The following is a 21,776-nucleotide window of genomic DNA, read 5'->3' as shown; positions in this document are numbered from 1 at the left end:
CTAGAGACATCACTGGTACTTGACAAAGGACAAACACAACCAAATATGGGTCAGAGCTGCTATGAAGGCCTAGCTAATGGTGATAAAGGTGGCAAAATGTTATTACTCCTCTGCTTCGATTGCATCCAGAGATAGCCATTCCACAGCCCAGTTTCAGGTGACACAAGCCCTCCTGGGAAGGATGGCTCAGAGAACCTTTTGCATGGGTGCACAGGGGAATTTTCCCAGCATTCGTTGGGTGGAATTTTTCGGATTCATTCTCAGTTGGATCCTGGCTTGGTTCCAGGTCAAGTGGAAATGCCTAAAGATGAAATGGGACCGAGGAGTTAAAGAAGACGATGTTAAATGTTAAGTATTAAGGTTATTATATCATAATGTTATTATATTATTAATATGAGGGTGATGACTAAATATAATGAAGATGTATAAATATGATTATCAAAATATAATTGTACTCAGAATACACACTATTTGATGAAAATTGAGTGTAATATAAATAAAACAAATAAAACGGGGGGGAGGAAATGCCTAAAGAAGAGTCTTGCCCTGTTATCTGGAAAGGTTTTATATCTGTTGTATCTAAGGAAGTGGTCAAGGTCCTTACAGCTTTGAGCCCAGCCTCTTGCTATTTAGAACCATGCCTTTTCTGGCTGGTTACAGTGACCCAGGGAGGTGTTATGAGAGTGGGTTCTGGTGATAGTTAATGCTTCCTTGAGTGAGGGAGTCACCCCCTCCTCAAGAAGCCATTTCTGGACCCTATTGTACTGGACAATTTTCTCTCATATCTAACTTTCCTTTTAGGGGATGGACATTGTGAAAGTGGTTGTGCAGCAGTTTCAGAGGACCTTGGATGAAGTGAATTATCTGGATCACTTTCAGTCATGATTCACAATTGGGTATGTGAGACAAAAGCATCGATTGTGCTTTTGGATAATCTCTGGTGAGGGCAGGGTATGAATTGCATCCATCCTTGCCTTACTTGACTTCTCTATGGCTTTTGATAGCGTTAACCATGGTATCCTTCTGGATTGACTCAGATCAGCTACTTGCTCACTGATTATGTCACCAATTTGAGTTTTCAAAGTGAAATTTTGATAGAGTCATACTAATTAACTCCAGGTTGACAGTTATTAAAAAGTTTTTGCATAACTTTACTCCACAGGTTGTTGAACTATAAAAAATATTCTGTCAGCCAGTAATAGAACATATTTAAAATGTGGTTTTTAGTTGATTAAACTATAAATAATAATGATAAGAAGATTGTCAATGCAGGGATAAAATGAGAGGTGACACCACATAAGCATCTTTTAGTTTCTTAAAGAAAGACATGGTATAAATATAATTCTGAGATGGATGAGTAGATGAATAAAATCACTTTATCACTTGTTTGGGATTTGAGTTAATGAGCAATAATGTTTTACATTTAGAAGTGTGCTAGATACTATTTATGCCATCAAAAGACCACATTTTCCCCCTTAAGAGTTACACCATTCTTTGAAATTGTGCCATAGAAGCCTCAATTATTTTTCTTCCAAAGCTTTTGAACATAATTCTGCTTAAGAACTAAAACAATTTTTATCCTGAACACAAATTACTTCTTAGGGTAACTGAAGAATCTGGAAAACACTTCTAATAAATGGCATTTTGTTTTTTCATCTTAGTCTGATAAAGTGCCTCAAGTTAATTAGGGTGCACATTTCCTCATTCCCCAATCTCTTTTTTCCTCATCTCCTAAATCCTTAAGTTCTATTAAACCCAACAGCTCTTTATGCTTTTATAAAAGACACACAAATTCCTTCAGAATGCTCAGGATGGATTTAATCAGCTGAATATGCAATCTTAAAACGTCTGCTCAGAAATAAATCCCATTAAGTTTAAGATTGCAGTCTGAGTCTCCATTATCTTCTAAAACCTTATACTCATCGCTCCAGTTTATTAGAAAGACATGAAATAAAAAATGAAGCACTACACATTTTGAAAAATTTAAGTACCCATACATTCCTTATAAATTCTAGGCTGCAACTGTTTGGATCAAAGCAATGCAGTAGCAATAAAATGGCAAGGAATAAAAATCAGGCATAAATTGAAAGGCAGGTATCCAAGCCAACATGACTGAAATGTTTCAATTGTCCACTTCCCCACCAGAGAAATACCGGTTTGGGGTAAATGTGCTCAGGGAAGTAAAAACTCTTTTGTAGAAGAAAGTTAAGGCCTTTCTCTAAGGCAGTGTTTAACATGGGGAACTAGGGAATTCTTTGCGTTTAAGTTCATTTATCTTAAAGTTGCCAAAGTTGAGGAACAGTGTTCTAAGGGAAGGGACTAGAAAACAAGGAAATCACAAGATATTGCATAGAGATGCTGATCACTGCCTCTCCAGCAATTGAACACTTAGATACAGTAAGAGGTTCTGTTGCAACACAGAGCAAATCGTCTTCTTCACAAACAAGTTGGGCAGGTACATATGTGTCTTTGAAGCTGAAATGAACAAGAAGATTTCAGCTTGGCCCTGAGTGGTTTACAACATTGAAGTAAAACAATAAATCTATTCTAAAAAGTCATTGTTAAAAAATATATATAAAATAATCATTATTAAAAATATAAGGCACTGGAGAGAAGGAATATTAACTGCAGTCGTGGAGCCATCTTAAAATGGTACCAATCCCCAGAGACTCCCAGGCCTGATGACAGAGCCAGGACTTGAGGAACTTCCAGAACAGTAATAGGGGTGGACTAACCTCACTTTGGGAAAGGGGGAGAATGCAGGTGTTACAACAGAGAAGGTCCACCTTCTGGGAGCTGTCAAATATAAGACCCCCAGCAGACAGGACACATAGTAGGCCCTCTCTGCCAGATCTAATGGGATAGGTAGATGTAATCAGGAAGAGGTGATCCCTCAAATAACCTGGTCCTGTATCATGAAGGGTTTAACTTAACCAGTCCCCTGAACAAGTTTTGTGAAAGTACATAAAGATTTGATGCATATAGGTTTAAGATGCAGCATTACCGAAAGAGAGATGGGAATGGGGGAAATAAATGAAATGTGTGTGCCCAAATGTCAAATGTGAAATATACAAATGATCCCTGCACAGATCATAAACTATTGAATCTTATGATAAATCTAAGGTTTAGTGATAAAAAAAAATGAGTCAGATCTATTCACAACAGTTTCAGGGCACAATTTATCTCTCATAGAACTCCACACTATACTTTGTTAATTCCACTAAAAACATTCCACTATTATTACTCAAGATTTTACAGAATTACAGAATTATTGGATAATAAACTCGGAAGGGACTTTGAAGGTCTTTCTATTAAGATCTTTCTGGACCTTGAGACTATCTTCTAAAGTGTTGGATACTTCCTCCAGCTTGGTGTCATCTGCAAATTTTATGAATTCTCCTTCTATTCTCTCATCTAAATCATCTATGAAGATATTGAAGAGTAATGGGTCTAAGACAAAACCTGTGTGCACGCCTCCTACTGGCCAGCTGGTTGTCAAGTCTCTGCCACGCATGCACGAGGGGTGGGGCATGTATGGGGTGGGCTGTGAGCGGATGCACAGGGGCGGGTGCATGCACAGGGGCTGTGCACGCATTGCATTTTGGGATATGCACGCACATTCATGCACACTTTGGGCACTCAGTCTGGAAAAGGTTACCTATCACTGCTATAGGTAGTCCTAGACTTACAACAATTCACTTAGTGACTGTTTGAAATTAACAACGGCACTGAATAAAGTGATTTATGACTGTTTTTCACGTTTATGACTGTTGCAGCATCCCCATGGTCACATAAGCTTGGAAACAGATTCATATTTATGATGGGTGCAGTGTCCTGCAGTCCTGTGATCACCGTTTGCGACCTTCTGACAAGCAAAGTCAATGGGGAAACTAGATTCACTTAACAATCTAACAACTGCAGCTGTTCACTTAACAACTATGGCAAGAAAGATTATAAAATAGGGCAAAACTCAACTTGCCTTGCTTATCAACAGAAATTTTGGGCTCAATTGTGGTCATAAGTCAAGGACTACCTGTATACTAATTACACTAATTTGGTATTTGAAACAAATTAACACATTGAAACAAAGAAATAAACTTGACTAACCAGCTATTCTGTCGTCATGTACAAAAGTCTAGATGAAATGAGTGTCAGATAAATTTTAAAAATAAATAAACGTATGAAAGTTGAACAGAGGTTTAATTAGAACTTTGTGCCTCAATAAAGCCTTTTGTTGACTTTTATTCATTTTTGTTATTGTCATAATAATCACCATCACCTTCAATAGAAGGGAATATATGTAAGGTTGAACTATAGAGTCTTTGATGCCTTCTGACCTTGGCTGTCAGCTGGCAGATGTTTTTTTGCCCAACTAGGTAATATCATCAGTATATATGAATGTGGGGTTTGCTTCCTCTTCATATATAATAGCTTACATACACTACTGCAGTGCTAATAATAAAAAAACAAGAACACATCCTTTCCACTATTAATATCTCTATGTCTATAGTTGTTCCACAGCAAAATTGATTATGTGTATAGTACTGTAATATTTAATGATTTAAAGCAGGGATGTTAAATTCAATCCCATTGTCTACTGTATCAGGATTTTGTTTGCCCTTTGGGGGGCTGGGGTGGGCAGGGCCTGGTCGTCGTGACCGACTGGGTGGGTGTGAACAGGATGGGCTGGGGCCCCTTAGGGACAACTCTGGCCCTATTCAGCCCACATGTTTGACACATCTGATTTAAAGCATCACATTAATAAGATGGGGTGGGGGGGGTGAAGTGGGATGAGAAGAGAAGGGAAGGGACAGTACAATTTCTAGAAGGCAATCTATCTTGGGAAAAATAGAGTGCTTTGCTCATTCATCTACCCCCTCTATGAATAAACATGCTCCCCTGATTTAAAGGTTTAAAGTAAAATCTTCTAGTCAATGGGAGAATGTTTTTAGAGGACAAAGTTTTTCATACAGGCCAGGATTTTGAGAATTACACAATTGCAGATGGGTTCAAGACACCTTTAGACTTCACATGTAACTTGTAAAATTACTTTATAAAAGGTGCTTTAGAATGTATTAAGTCTAATAATAGTGAGCCCTGCAGCCTGTGGGCTGAGGGAGAAAATTCAAGCATTCTTGGTTTACGGAAGGCTCCTGCACTTGTGGCTCTAGCACTAGCTATCATATAATTTTTTAAAATGATCCGATTTCTCAAGTATCATTGAGATTGATAGCTGCAGCTCCAACATTTTATAGCATGCAAAATGCTTTCTGTTCCAACAGGGTCATTTCAAAGAACATCTAAGATGGCCACAAATGGTCTTTAATGGGGCAAGGAATCCGTTCCTAAGAATTTAGCATCTTTTCTTCAAACCACCATGGCACAGGAGGGTGGGGCTGGGGGGAGAGTACCATGAAAGATGTAGATTGATAGCAGAGGGAGACAACCACTCTTATAGATACCCTTGCAAGATCATTAGTTCTCATTAAAATAAATAACGAGGGAAGCAACACCATGTAATTGGGGATTTATAATCCTTAGAAGGGGCTCAGTAAATAAATGCAACAGATTACCTCAATGTTATTGAATGCTGCCATTTGGATTCTCTTTGGCAGATTTAATAGGGATATATATCCATTTCAGTGAAAGCGGGAAGATGACTAGCATCTAAATCAGGAGGGCAGAGAGTTGAGCAGCCTGATAGATATCTATTGTTTGACTCAGTGGCAGTAATGCATGCAGGTTTTAGAAAGATTTATGCCTGGATCTGAGGATTATCGTATTCTTCCTGAATTAACTAATTTTGGCAATCAATGTACTGTGAGTGATATGCATCAATTCATAGGTTGCGTCAAGTGCCCATTACCTTCCCGTTTCTGTTGTGAATTTATTGGGTAATGTGAAGAGCTGTGGCAGTTTTTATACATCAGCAAAGATGGGTAGGAGTCTGTTTTCCATTATGCTGAGGCGAGAAGGCTGTAAATAAAATAAAACTCAGAAAGGAGTCTTCTGGGTTTGTGTAAGCACACAATAACTGGTATTTTTCCTTCCTCTTTTTTGTTTACTTTCATCCAGTTATTCATTTCCAGCAAAATCCATTTTTTTCCTCCAATTTTATGAGCAGAAAATGCAGTGTATAATCATGCTTGAAAAAAAGCAGGCCATTGAAGAGAAAGTGAGGGCCTTTAATCAATATGTAAGTATCTTACCAGATAATGAAGGTAATCTCAGACAAATGCTTCAAGAGGCAAAGTGATTTGATTTCATCACTTATCCTATAAAATAGTGTTACCTTGTGGTCAGAACAATATGTTGCAAAGACTATAAGGAGAATAATAGCTACAGTAGCTATTTGGTGACATACTCCTTCTTATAACTTCAAATTCAAATTATTCTAGTTCTGCTGCAAGGTTTCCTTGGCCAGTGTGTGAACAAATTTGTGGTGATAATTTCAACTAAGTAGAGATGGAGCAGCCTTTCCAAGACAGCAGGTTCTCCTTCCTTCTGTACCTCCACTCCAGTGGTGAAATTCAAAAATTTTTACTGCCAGTTCTGTGGGTGTGGCTTAGTGGGTGTGGCAAGGGAAGGATACTGCAAAATCTCCATTCTCACCCCACTCCAGGGGAAGGACACTACAAAATCCCCATTCCCACCCCACTCTGGGGCCAGCCAGAGGTGGTATTTGCCAGTTCTCTGAACTACTCAAAATTTCCGCTACCGGTTCTCCAGAACCTGACAGAACCTGCTGGATTTCACCCCTGCTCCATCCCTCCACCCCAACCCTGCCACCCACCAAAAACCAGCCCCAGAAAATTGAAAAATCAGCCAGAGCATAATTTGAAAGTGCAGAAGGGTTGCAAAGGAAGGAGAACTGGTATGGTCCTGTCATGCATGTCACAGTCCACATGCAAAATACTGAATGTTACCCAGCACCCAAACTCAGAACAAAACAACTGAGTTCTTGCTTCTTAGACAAAGTGAAACCACAAGTACGTAATGATTAAAAATTAGAGCATTATCTCAAATATTTCCTTCATCTATTTACTGTTTAAAGCTAGGTTCTTGTATAATAAAATGGAAAAAGTCCAGCAATCTATACATTCTCAGTGGTTCTTTTTTTTTTTCCCCTCTAGGACATGCAGAGTGCAGAGCAATAGATCATCTGCAGCTGCTCAGTAGGTGGCTGTATACTGAGATCAGTTAAAAGACCCCATTAGAGCTCGATGACATTTTTGCCAGTGCGCTGGTATAAAAAAGTTATGTAAGTCCTCACTAAACAGTTCTCCTATTGAAGTAGCTGCCCCACTTAACCTCCTGAAACTTTTTCTGACACAATGTGCTCACAAAAGAGGTCTCTTGACTGAGGTGTTACAGAAGCCCCTCTGACAGCCTGTTCCTGCTGACTGCAAGGAAGGAAAGGTCATGACATGGCCCATCATCTTTTCTGAAAGGCCATGCCAGCCTTTGAGTTCTGCCGAAAACAAATCCTGCACTTGGCTGAATAGAAGTACAGAAAGATTAAAAGACATTAGAGCTAATGGAATGCCACACACTGTTTGGAAAAGGAAGTTAGCTTTGAGCCTGAGTGTCAGCATCTGGAAGTGAGGATAAAAGTGAAAACAAAAGTAGACTCCTTGGGATTTTCTGGACGTGTCCATGTGACCTTCTTGGTAACAACCAAAAAAATGGTTCTCACCGTCTTCATCTAGGGTGCTTTTTCAAATTCTCAATCTAGCCTTGAGCTTTGGTAGTTGCTAGGGGGTCTCCCATTCAAGTACAAACCAGTTGTATTACAATTAAGCTTTTGAGATTAGCCAAGGTCACTGTAGGCTAAGGAAGGAAAGACTAATTCTCCATTGCTCAGAAGAAAAATATATAGATCTGATTTCATGCATTGTTTTTCCTCAGCATGACACTTGGAAATATATGACCAAAGAATGAGGCAGAATTTAAGCAAAATTAGCTATGTAAGTGAAGGAGTGCTAGGTTTCAAACTGCACATATATTGGCACTCAAAACTATCAACCTTAAATGTCCTTCCAAGGCTTTGAGTTCCATCTACATTAATGCCACAATAAATTCACAAAGACTTTTCACTGATGCCTTGTGAAGCTTTGTTGGCAGAATTTGCTCCTATCATTCTTGCATATAGTAATGAAGGAGAGGGAATATTCACTTTGGTCTCAGTGCAAACATGAGTCGTGTGTGTGTGTGTGTGTAAGGATCCACTATACTAGATAAAGACCGGTTCTTAAAAACATGGGAGAGGAAGATGAGATGGAGTATGTTTTGAATTCTAGAATATTGGATTTGCTGGAAGAGTTACTCTGACATCAAGTAATCTTGGGAAGTGGCAAAGAACATGCACACTCCAAACTTTTTCCACCAATATCCTGGCAAGCTCCATCCTCTAAACTGATTATTACTAGGACGAAAGCATACTGGTTGCCAAAATGCTTCTGGGTTCAATACAAGATGTTGGAATTGAGCAGTAATGCTCTTTATAGCATGAAGCTAGCTTAATTGAGGGATGCCTCTCTCCAATTATGTCTACCCATCTCATCACATATCCAACAGAAGAGATATGTTCCAGGTCCCATCCTTAAGGAGGGGTGGTTTGACCCCTCCTTAAGAAGCCTAGCCTGGATCCTGACGTTCTTAACAACTACCGTCCAGTCTCCAACCTTTGCTTTTTAGCGAAGGTTGTTGAGTCTGTGGTGGCGCAGCAATTCCCTCAATTCAAACAGACTACCTCGATCCTTACCAATCCAGTTTCAGGCATGGTCACAGCACGGAAATGGCATTGGTCACCTTAGTAAATGATCTCTGGTGGGCCAGGAATGGGGGTTGTTCCTCCATCCTGGTCCTTCTTGACCTCTCAGCGGCTTTCAATACCATCAACCATGGTATCCTGCTGCAACGGCTCAGAGGGATGGGGTTAGGAGGCACTGTTTTACAGTGGTTCTCCTCCTATCTCTCTGGTCGTCTGCAGTCTGTTTGGGTGGGGGGGGTCAGGGATCCTCCCAGAGGCCTCTCACTTGTGGGGTGCCTCAGGGATCGGTTCTCTCCCCTCTGCTCTTTAACATCTACATGAAACCACTGGGTGAGATCATTCGTGGTTTTGGGGTGAGGTATCATCAATATGCTGATGATACCCAGCTTTACATCTCCATCCCTGACCACCCTAGGGATGCCCTTTCTGTGATGTCCCACTGCCTGGAAGCGGTGCGGGTTTGGATGGGGAGGAACAGACTTAGACTCAACCCTTCCAAGACTGAGTGGCTGTGGATGCCAGCATCCCGGGATCTGGAGGTTCCATCTTTAGTGATCAGGGGAGAGACTCTTGCTCCTTCCGATAGGGTCTGCAACTTGGGTGTCCTCCAGGATTCTCGGCTGTCCTTGGATGACCATCTGATGGCCATAACCAGGGGGGCCTTCGCACAGGTACATCTTGTGCACCAGTTGCACCCTTTTCTAGACCGGAATGCCCTCGCCACGGTCACTCATGCCCTCGTTACCTCTAGGTTGGACTACTGTAACACCCTCTACATGGGGCTGCCCTTGGGATGCATCCAGAGGCTCCAGCTAGTCCAGAATGCAGCCACGCGGGTAGTTACAGGGGCGTCTAGATACTCCCGTGAAACACCTCTCCTGCATGAGCTGCACTGGCTGCCAGTGGCGTTCCGGATTCATTTCAAGGTGCTGGTGCTTACCTATAAAGCCCTTCATGGCTTAGGCCCGGGGTACTTGCAGGACCATCTCCAGCCGCTCTCCCATCATCCTGTGCACTCTCACAGAGTGGGCCTCCTCAGGGTACTGTCAGCCAAACAATGTCAGCTGACGGCCCCCAGGAGGAGAGCATTCTCTGTGGGAGCCCTGACCCTCTGGAATGGATTGCCCACTGAGCTCAGGACAGCCTCCAACCTTCTTTCCTTCCATCGCGAGCTGAAGACATGGCTCTTCCGTCAACTTAACTGATCCATTTGGGGGTACACTGTTATAATTTTAAATTGTTTTAATAGGGTTGCTGATTTTAATTTTTATTTCATTGTGATTTGTATTGGAAATTGTCATTTTGTAAGCCGCCTTGAGTCCCCTGGGAGAAAGGCGGCATATAAATCGCAATAATAAATAAATAATAATAAATAAATAAATTATGGAATGTCATTTGATCGTACCCTGTTAACTGTGAACAGGGTTAACTGTTCACCTGCCCTTTGAAACATTATTTACTCGGAAATTAGAATAGCCCTGACTCTGCTAGCCTTTCACAAGAACTTTTAAGACCTGGTTCTGTCACCAATTTTGGGGATCTGGATGTATGACTGAGCCTGTGCAATGGTTATGCCGATTTGGCTGTTGATTGTTTGGTTTTCACTTTAGTTGCCAATTATGTGTGCATTTGTTTTATTATTATATATTGTTATATGGTATTTTTAACTGTTGTCAGCCCCTGAGTGGCGACTATCTCAAATTTATAGGTAGCCATATAAATTGAAAGATAAATAAATAAATCTTAGTACAGAAATTGTTTTCACATAGGTGTTGACCTGGGTAGAATGCAGAGGTTTTTGAAAAGGTTCAAAATCTCATTCAGATAAACTACTACTACTATTACTGTCTATTTAAATATCTAAGAATATTTCATTCATTAATCCAGAGATCACTGCAGGGCAGTTATTGTGAATTCAAATTTGCCATATTGAATGTCAAAGGCTGTTAAGAATTCATGTCCCTCTTATATCCAAATCAAACTGTAAGCTCCTCTTGAGTCCAATTTAATGAAAATACATGTTTCTGAATGCAGTCCAGCAGATCTGCAATTAGAGGCAGTGGATAATAGTCCCTAATCATCACAGAGTTTAGAAGGCTATACTGTAATCATAGTCAGGAAGAATTAATTTTCTTATAAGGGAGCAAATGCAGGAGAGGAACCAGAGAATTAATCATTTCTTCAGAATGCTGCCCAGAAGCTTTTTTTTTTTTTAATGGCTATCTCTGACCTAGTATATTGCCTTTTAGTGGGGATCTGAGTTCAGATATTATGTTAGTGATATGACATGCCCAATGAAGAGACAAGGTAGCTGCTTCCTCTCACCTCATCAAACATCAGCAAAATTTGCATTCTTTTCTGACAAGAAATAAGGTTGAAGATGCAATGCAGGCAAGAGAACAAGATATGACTCAGACACTTGCAAATAGTATTGTTGATATTTTTGAAAAAGAAAATAAATAGTTCCTCAGCATCAGTGAATATCAAAATTACATATCCGAAGCCAGTTTATTCCCAAAACAACTGAGATGTGCATAGAGGCAGTCCAATACAGTTACAAAAATTATTTGTGGCAAGCTATTCTCAGCTACAGAAGAATCATCTGTCACAAGATGGGACCTGATTTTAAGGGTCTGCCATGAAGCATCTTCGCCTCTATGCAATTTTTTCACAATTATATGAGCAAGTGGAACAATAACTTCATTGATGATGTTGGCAGTTGCATTAGGTGCCTAAAGAGATGGTAGCTGGATTTCCAAGTCCATGGAAGTATAAAGACAAATGGATATTCTAAAATGCAATTTAACAGGTGTTGGATATTGGAACTTCCTTTAATTATCTGAAGGCACCCATGGAGCTATTGGGAAAAGTGGACTGTGAAGTTACCAAAATCAAAGTTTTGCCATGGTCTGGATATTTATTCACAAGATGAGCCACATTTTCATAGGACACTTTTCAGCCAGCTCCAAACAAGTAAACAGCAGGGTAAGCCACCACTATGTGTCCTAGGTCACTGCAATAAAAACACAATCCAAGGTCCCATTTTTGTTGTTTTTCTACTGAAGGATCATCTGCTCATTCCTTGGGCATATCAGCAAGGGCTTCACACCATTGGAATCCAAAGAGGCCATGAAATGTCGAGCAGGGGAGAGTTTGACAAAAAGCTGTGAAACTATCTTGCTCTGTTATTCCCTCCATTGCTCAACTCTTCCATGAATTACCATGCAATGCTGAAATAACTCTGCCAAGGTCTCTTGTTTGCCTCACCTCACCAATTCATTCTTCAGAAAGTCTTTCCTGAGATTGATTGAGCAGGGCAAAATTATTCTGACATACGTCTCTGGCATGCAACTGGAAATCAGTGATATTCACAAACTCAGCAAGTTCCTTGCCTTTCTTGATTCTTCACAGTTGCTCTTCTGGTCAAATGCAGCTCTAAATCTTTGCATGAAATTCTGATACTTGTCTGAGCACAGTTGTTTTTAATTAGTGAAATGCTCCTTTTTTCCCCCACCAGGATAAGAACAAAGGTGATCTTATAAAGGAGAATATTTGTAGTTCAGGATTGAAATGAGGGGTCCTTGGTGCTGTCTGAGAAAACAACCAAGCTCAGACAGCACCAAGGACCCCTCAAAGGTGATCTTAGTTTGATCTGTAGAAAATTCCATTACTTGCCATGAACAATTTACACTGGGGTATGAAAATTCGGAATTGGTCTTGAGCCTCCATCCAACCAAAAACTTGTCCAGTAAATTTCTAGTAGAATGAGATACCACTGCCTATACTGTTAATGTTCTAATATTGCCTTGGACACTTGTTCTGTAGACAGCAGATTACTTCAAAGATCCATTGATATATTATAGATCTAGAAAGAAAAGTCCATTGCCTCTCTGATGAATTGGTAATGAGACCTTTAAGACTGATGTCAGGAAATAGGAGTCATTAGGAAACTTGGAATGTTTGATGCAGTTAGAGAAACTTTTCAAAGCCCATCTCTACTTCAATTTATACTTAACACAACCAAGAGAGAGTTGTATCAAGTTTCTTTTTCACACTTTCTACTTTTCCAGGACTCATATCTTTTCTGTAAAGGCTCAACATTCCCTTTTCCCTTTTCTGAGTTAAACTCAGAAACCTCTCAAAGCATTGCTGGGTGTTTTGTGCAGCAACAAAGCATCAGGTTCTGTGAAGAATGAGACCCAAATATGATGGTCATATCATTCCTTGTGGAAGAGGTCTTTCCACAAAGCCACTCACTGGGGGCAAATTGGTTGGGGGCAAAGTTTGTGGTATTGTCATCCCCTTGCTGTATTCACTTTAACTCAGAGATCTGCAACCAGAGCCATTTGGACCCGTTTCCCACATAAAAAAAAAAAAAAACCCACTGGGAGCCACAAAACACTTCCTGTGCCTGACTATTTCTTGAGCGGCTACAAAACTAGCATCAGTAGTTGAATTAAATGCTCTGTTTTCTTCTGAAACTTTTCTTTTCTTGGATTTATCCATGGTTGGCCTACCAGAGGTTGAAAAGCTCAGTAAATCGTGTGCCGGCAGGTATCGCACATTGGCAGTTGTGACGCATATTTTGAGTGACAGGGAGCCGCAGCAGAGGGGTGAAAGATAAGGTGACCAGACGTCCCGCTTTTGGCGGGACAGTCCCGCTTTTGAGCAATTTGTCCCGCGTCCCGCGGTGTTTTAAAAAAGTCCCGATTTTTCATTCTGCCTCCTGAGTCCCGGCTGCCTCCTGAATCCCCGCTGATGGCTAGAGGGAAAAAAAAAGTCTTTAAACTCTTGCCGCGGGGCTTCAAAGGGCTGACCTACAGCTGATCAGTGTTAAAAAAAAATGAGTAGACCCATGCCTGCAAAAATAGAAAAAACAGCCCCTGTTAACAGCTTCCGCTAGGTTAATTAGCTGCAAAAAGCTGCAAAAAGCTGCAAAAAGTTCCTGGAGCAGATTTTTTTCCCCCTAGCTATGCTGAAAACAAAGGCGAAAGCAAAAGTAAAGCTGCAACATGACAAAATGAGGCAGAGAGAGATTTCTTTCTTTTTCTTTTTCTTTTTCCTCACCAAAAAAGGTAGGTACAAAACTGCAAACAATGGGAAATTTTGGGCAAAAGAGGGGAGTTCAAGATTTTAAAACACAAAAGAAAAAAAGCTCTATTTAACTAGGGAATTGTAATAATTGAGATACTATTAATAATTGTATATTGTGTTGAAAGCAGAAACGGTTAGGTTGTGGTTTGGAGGAATATATGGGGGAAATTATTTGGTTTATTATTATTGGTAAATATAATTAATTGATTTGTAAGAAATTGGATTGCATGGAAATAATTGGAATATTCATGTTCATATTGATTAATATACAAAAAAGATAGTTATATAACTAATTGATTTATATTAAAATGTTGAATTTGTATTAAACAACTGTATTACATAATTACATAATTAACCAATGTGAGGATGGATATAAAAATAGATGACAATGGGAAGGGGTATAATATAGAATAGAAGGGAAAAATTGAATTTGATTAAGATTAGAGATGAGGATGAAGGGTAATATTGTTTTTTTTAAAAAATAGATGAGGAATAAATATGGCAAAAAGGAAATATAGAAATTGTAAATTTAATTGAAATGACTAAACACTGTTTAAATTTGTGAACCAGCCAAATATTCTGTTCAAAGAAAATACATTGTATGTTTGTATGTGTGTTTCTAATTATTGCTATTTATTCATATTTGTTCTCTTTTATTCTTTAAAGTTTAACAATTCATTCTTTATCTTAATATCTTTATATTTGCTTGGGGTTGGCTTTCTTCCCTTTCATGTTTTTTATTGTACAGCAATCTTTCTCCTCAAACCTACCACCACTCTCTTTTCTTTCCTTCTTACTTTCTCTTCCCCCCACCCTCTTTTTCTCCTCCCTACTTCCTCTTCCTTTCTCCTTCTCCTCCTCTCTTCCTCCCTCTCTTACCCTCACTCCTACTCTAATTTCCATTCCTTCATCCCTCTCTATTGCTGTATCCTTTAATGCATATGGACTACTCAGAGGGCTGAAAAAGTTATTTTTGACTGGTCCTCACACTTTTGACCAGTCCTCGAACTTACGACTGTCCTCACATTTTACGTTTTTGCCCTATCTTGTCACCATGGTGAAGAGAAGCAGTTGTGAAATGAGTGACATGGTTGTTAAGAATACTGCACGGGCATAAATGTGAGGATGGTCATAAGTGTGAGGACCAGTCAAAAGTGTGAGGACCTGTCAGAAATGACTTTTCAGCCCTCTGAGTAGTCCCTATACACATAGCCATGGCCACCCGGTCACATGACCAGCTAGCCACGCCCACCCAGTCACATGGCCTCCAAGCCACGCCCACACAATAAGTCATGCCCACAATGGCGTCCTTCTTACCAATGTTAAAATCTGTTCACCTTACCCTATACACATAGCCATGGCCACCCGGTCACATGACCAGCTAGCCACGCCCACCCAGTCACGTGACCAGCTAGCCACGCCCACAAAATAAGCCACACCCACAATGTCCCTCTTTACCAATGTTAAAATCTGGTCACCTTAGTGAAAGAGCCACACGCGGCTCCAGAGCCGCAGATTGCTGACCCCTGCTTTAACTTAAACTTTAAGCACTGTTTCTTTATTTGCCACCATTTACCGACAAATATGCAGTATGGTGAATCTTAATCTGTTCCAGTTTGCTGACCTCCAGATGTGTCAGGATTCTATTTCCAGAATTCCAGCCTGTCAAAAATTCTTAAATCAATAACTACTATCGCTGCTATTGTAATGCAAACTGTAAACTTTTGACATGCCGCTACAGGCCAGTAGCAGATGGAAACGTTGATTGAGCAAAGATGAAGACAAAGGAAAAGAAGGAAAATGAAAACTCTCCCTTTTGTTTTCATTTTGGAACCTTCTTTAGCTTTTCCATCTGTTACCTTGCTACCAAACTATTTTTTAACGAGACAGAAGGGAAAATGTATTGGATACATAAAGAACAGTCATATGATAATTATATACATTTCTTTTCATTTAAATTAACAATATTTGTAAGTTTTGGCATACATATTGGAGGCTGCTCCCTCTACACCTCTCAAGAAACCAAATGTGACCTTCAGTTAAAAGAAGAGGAAAAGAAAGGGGGCATTTTGAAGAACCCGGAAAGTAGATGTGTGGCATATGACTGTAAAAATGTGAAGGCAGTAGGAAAAGCAGGAAAAATTGATAGAGGAAGGGCCTCTAACAGCACTTATAGAACATTCACATTTCTGTGGTCTATTGAATTGATGCTGAAGCTGAAGATAATGAGTTTGCCGACATTCAGTTTATTTTAGCCACAGGTAAAACCTGTCCAAGAGATTTGAATTTCACATACCCTTTGGAAACAGCCCTCAGCAAAACTGTCAGGCTGAAATAGGACTCTTTAGAAGAATTTCACTACAGTGTAGAAAATGATGAAGACAGATAGGAAGAAATTATAGGGAGGCTTGCTACATTCAAGAGAAACAGAAAGATGATTAGAATGCAAATCAGGAAGCTAAAAGAATCTCTCATTCTCTGTTTATCTCTTCATGATGTGCATACCGTGTGGCTCTCATTTAAGGGCAAACCTCTTCAGCAACCTGGAACCCAAGACACACACTGGGTTTTACAGACTATCTATATTTTAAGAATTATAAATTTTATTAATCCCATCCTGTCATTTCCAGCATTCAATGTCCATTCCTTAGAGTTCATTAAAAAGAATTACAGCAACCCTGGATTCAATTTAGACAGGGTCATTGCTCAATTACATAGCCGTAGGGCAGTGTTGGTGAACCTTTTCAGCACCGAGTGCCAAAATGGGGGGGGGTGTACACACAAGCGCACATGTGCACCGGCCACCTGGTCTTCCAGTTTCTGGCATGCATGCGCATGGGAAGACCAGCTGGCTGGTGCGCGTGCACGGTCTGGAAACCGGAAGAGCAGCCTCCCGGTGCGCATGCACACGCCAGGAAGATGATCTTCCAGTTTCCGGTTCATGCACGGGCACTGGCCAACTGGTCTTCGCATGCACATGTGAGCCAGAAACCAGAAGACCAGATGGCCAGCGTGCATGTGCACGCTGGAAACCGGAAGAGCAGCCACCCAGCACATGCATGCGCACCAGGCAGCTCCTCTTCTGGTTTCTGATGCTGCCGTAAGTGTGAAGACCAGCTGGCTGGTTCACCGGAACCTGGAAGAGCAACGGGAAATGGCTTGCATGCCCGGAGAGATGGCTGTAAGGGAAAAAAACATTTTGCTAATGTCCTGGGTTAATACAAGCAGAGCACTGCTGTTCCAGGCATGGCATACAAGGCTATCATAATTGTTACATCCCCACTGCAAGAGGCATCTTTTCATACTGTCCTTCAAAGCATAATTTTCTCCCTAAAAGCTTACCCTTGCAATTCCACAAGTGTGTTTGTGATTTTTGCTGGTTCATTAAAGATAGTAATAAAGGCTTATTCATTCATTTCCCAAGACTCTGATCAACCAGCTGTAAAACTGATTCACTCTCGCACTCATCCAACTGAACGAAGGGTATCCAGGATTTAGTAACTCTTCACTATCAAAATTCCTCAGCTGGTCATCAAAGGAGCATTTTGAATATTGGCTTTCCTAAAGCCTAGGAAGAAATTAAGCTGCTTCCAACGTCCTTTACAGAATTTTTAACTAGGAAGAATTATTGCCCTCTAGTATTTAACTATATGGTACAATCCCAATTTTGTATGCTGTGTATTACAATGCTTGTTGAATAATTCTAAGTACATGTAGTATCATTGTATTAATCGTTGCAATTGTTTTAATGCTAAATAAATGGGTTCAGAATTATGAATAAATAAAACAAGCCATAGTTCATAAATCACCATGGATGGATTTCCAGATAGCGCAGAGCCAAACCCAAACAAAGCGATTTATAGCTCAGTGCAAAAGATAAACCCTGGCTTTAATTCATTGAGTGACCCAATCAGAGTCATTAAACATTTCAGTACAATATTTTTTGATGCTTTGCTAGAAAATTAGCAAAACTTTTCCATAACCAAATTGCATCTCTGAAGTCTTTCTTCCTGCTCTGAAACAGAGGGTACGCACAGCTTTGCTGGAGCTATATGGAGTTAAACAAGCATTACTGTACTTTGCCATCTGGCCTGCCTATTACTGGGCTGATGGGGATCCAGTTAAGAGACTAGTCTGCATATATAGGCTCAGCGGGGCAATTTTGTGCACAGTATTATCTTTGCAGGTTAAAATAAAAAATGAAAGGGGGCAATTGTCATCCCAGTGCTTCTGGGCTCTACAGTTCTCTATTCACGGCAGAGAGTAATTTAAATGAAATAATTATAATGCAGACTGAAAGCTGAGGGTTTTTTGCCTTCCCTGGGGCTTGGATAATGGCAAAAAGCCAATGAAGCCTTCAGAATGAAAGACAGCCCGTCTGTCTATCCTTTTGTAAGAGTATTGTGTGTTCATTTGTGATCTTTGGCAAATGCGTACACATTTCACTCTGCTTATTCTAGTACTGGTAAAAATTTTCATCCGACTCTGCTGCTAGATGTATGTATTGAGAGATCTGACATCCTTTATCCCATGAAGAAACAGGTGGCTCTCTTGTGCTGAGCTTGCCTTGTTTCTTTTAAGGATTCCAGTTCCATACTCAACAAGGTGATGTGATATAACAGAGGTTTCTTTCACCGTGGCAAAAACTCAATGGGTGGACTTCCACCTTTCCCACTCTGGAGAATATATCTGTTTACCATGGTATGAATGCATTGCCTGATCCCATTGGTTGCCTGAGAGCTAGGAAAGCAGAGGAAGGTTGAATTAGGGATCAACTTAGACAACTATCTACTCCAGGCATTTGCCCATACCAATCTTGATAGGTGCCATTTTGGTATGTGAGTATGTGAGACAACCACAGCAGTTCCTGTAGTTATAGTGGCCATACTCACTCTGTAATCATAGTAGCAGTACAGGTAGTCCTCAATTTACGACCACAATTGAGTCCCCAAATTTATGTTGCTAAGTGAGAAATTGTTAAGTGAGTTTTGCTCCAATTTACAACCCTTCTTGTCACATTTAACAGCTGTAGCTGTTAAATTAGTAAAACAGTTGTTAAGTGAAATTAGTTTCTCCATTGACTTTGCTTGCCAGAAGGTTGCAAAAGGGGATCACATGACTCCCAGGACACTGTAACCATCATAAATGTGAGTCAGTTATCAAGTATCTAAATGTAAATCATGTGACCATAGGGGCGCTGCAACGGCTGTAAGTGTGAAAATGGTCATAAGTCACTTTTTTCAATGCCATTGTAAGTTCAAATGGTCACTAAGTGAACTGTTGTAAGTTGAAGACTACCTGTAATTGGAAGCACAGTTACCAGTAGAAATGCTACATTTGCATTAAGGACCTATACCACAGTTCATCAAAAAATCCTCTTTTCTACTTTTCCAGATATATTCAGAACAGAAGTAGATTGGAAACATGTGGAAGAGGCCTTCATCCTGCAGTGGCTAGACAATGGCTAATATGATGATGATGATGATGATGACGACGACAATGATTTTCTTTACTAGGGACTTATAATATCTTTCTAACAATCACCCATCATTCATTAATAAAATATGAAGTCTATTCTCGTTACTGTTATTTTGATAAAATAATAGATAATATTAGTAAAGAAATTGATTAACTCTCATAATTCTCAACCTTGATGTATTATGGTAGTGATTTGTGAGAATGGCTTTGTGAGATAAGTGGAGCAGCAGCAGACAATGACAATGACAACAACTAGACAATGGTCAGATAAAAAGAGGCAGCTAGTTTGCAAAAGAAATAGGGGTGTGGCAAACACCTCAGAAGGGACCCTCTCTAAATTCTTGGACTGTAAATGTCAGGTGGGGGAGATGTACTTTGAATGAAAGATTGATGTCCACTTTTACAAGTAGCTGAGATCAGAAGCTCCAACTTGAAGTACTAATGCTACCTTGTAAGTCTGAAAGTACATCTCCACCCCTCCCATCTCTCACCCCCTTCTCTTCCTGCCTCTCAAGGACACTCTCCCAGATCTTTACAATTATATTGCAAAAGCACATTCTCATATGGGTTGAATGGGTTTCTTTCTTATCCACAAACATGGATCAATGGGAACCATCCAAGTCTCTGGGGTTCTGTACATCCTCAGCTCAGTGTAGCTGTCATCCAGGCTTCCAGGAGACATTTCATGACCTCATGAAGTCTAAAGGCTGATTTATCTCATAACCTGATGTCTGACTATAATTAAAAGCTAAGACCTTAGTAAATGTCAATGTTCTCCAGCATTTGCCATCAGCAGAAGTTCACCTGGAAGGTAGGAACTTACTTCAAAATCTCTGATTAAATGGATGGTGCTTCCACCGGGGACCATAGATATCAAAACTTCCTTTAGTAGAGATGACCAAGTTTACTTTCTAATTAAGTTCCATAGCCTTTATATAAATCTAGGCTTATGCCTTGTTGTTGCTTTCTACTGCTGTAGATAAAATCTGATTGCACCTACAGTGTTCTTCAGCAATTGTTTGAATTAAAAAGTTTTGTTCACATCAAATGCGGCAGTGGGAATGTTTTTATTTATGTTACACCATTTCTTCCTCTCCCCTCAGGTGTTCTATTCTGTAGGTATTCTAACTTTATTATACTATACTTTGAGGAGGATGTCCTATCTTTTCTTTGCATATTTTTTTTTCTTATTCTGCAAGCAATCTGCTTCACTTTGAAACACTGATATCTCCTAAATGTTTAGGTGGGAGAAAGAGCAACTTAGCCTTGTGCCACAATAGACACAGAATTTGGTAGCACCTTCAGCATTGCTCCCAAAAGCTTATCCTTTAATAAAATTGGTTAGTGGTGCTACCAAACTCCATGTAGTCTTATTTTAACTATGTGGCCCTTTCCTTTTAGAAGGGAATCGCTAGAAGGAAATCCTTTCTGCATATACTCTTTTACTACTTCAAATTGGGTGCTGAGAACAGCTGTCCAAATTATAGTAATAAATACCTCAGCAACTGTGAGGAACTAGGAGGAAATCTCATGCTCATAGTCTGGATGCGGTGTAACAGAATATGGATGAGAAGAAAAAATGTATCAGTGTAGAGGCTTTGTTGCGAAAGATTTATTTAGAAGAAACCTATGATACTCTGGTTTAAGAAGTGACGGTTGGTTGATCCTACTAAAGTGAGGAAAGTGGGAAGGAAAGATCAGGAAAGGACAGAAAGAGGAGAGGAAAAGAAAGGATACTATGGCTTATGCTAGACAATCTATAAGTAAATCAGAAGCTTTCAGAGAACACATCTGGAATTAAAACCCATACTATTTGTTTGCAGGAAACCCTGTTATGTTGCATGTGCAACTACGCCAAAAGAGAGCAATTCAGTGCTCTACCTTCTGCTATCAAATTATTGTTGACTTCTAGTAATCATCTAGATTATCATCTAGATACAATATCTATATGATATTCTCCATGACAATCTGTCCCTAACCTGGTCTTTCAGGTCTTCCAACAGTGTACACATGACCACTACCACTGAACCATCTATCTTCCTGCTGATGGTTATCTTTTTCTTGTTCCATCTATCTTTCCCAGTTTTAGAACCTTCTCCAGAGAGCTGGGTCTTCATATAAATGTTTCCAAAGTAGGATAAATTGAGCCTGGTCATTTGTACTTTGAATGAAAACTCTGGGTAGAGTTGTTTGTGATAGACTGCTTTCAAAAAGAATATGCTGAATAAATAATGATCATTTGGAGTAAAATCCAAAGCATATTGTTTAGATAATGCATGGGCTATAGTTGAAAATTTTCCATTGGATATGCTTTATTTATTACAAATGACAAAATCTTCCAGATTCATAGAGGATGAAGACATTTGGGTTCCCTTTCAATAGTTTTCATGACCCAAATGGCACATTGTGGCTGAAAACCAAAGTAGTCACT

The 21,776-nt window shown here is 39.9% G+C and overlaps 1 long non-coding RNA gene across 1 annotated transcript; it reads left to right on the top strand.

The window, feature by feature from the left end:
- Nucleotides 1-6,075: 6,075 nt before the first annotated feature.
- On the top strand, nucleotides 6,076-8,094 carry LOC148116451 (uncharacterized). Its single transcript, XR_015733593.1, has 2 exons — nucleotides 6,076-6,196; nucleotides 7,134-8,094. It is a non-coding gene; the product is annotated as an uncharacterized LOC148116451 (long non-coding RNA).
- Nucleotides 8,095-21,776: the final 13,682 nt, after the last annotated feature.

The sequence above is a fragment of the Pantherophis guttatus genome, chromosome 1 (assembly GCF_059756535.1).
Source record: "Pantherophis guttatus breed Tessera chromosome 1, ASM5975653v1, whole genome shotgun sequence".
In the NCBI taxonomy this organism is placed as follows: domain Eukaryota; kingdom Metazoa; phylum Chordata; class Lepidosauria; order Squamata; family Colubridae; genus Pantherophis; species Pantherophis guttatus.
The sequence above is the reverse complement of the archived record's forward strand: the minus strand, read 5'-3'. Positions and strand labels throughout refer to the sequence as shown.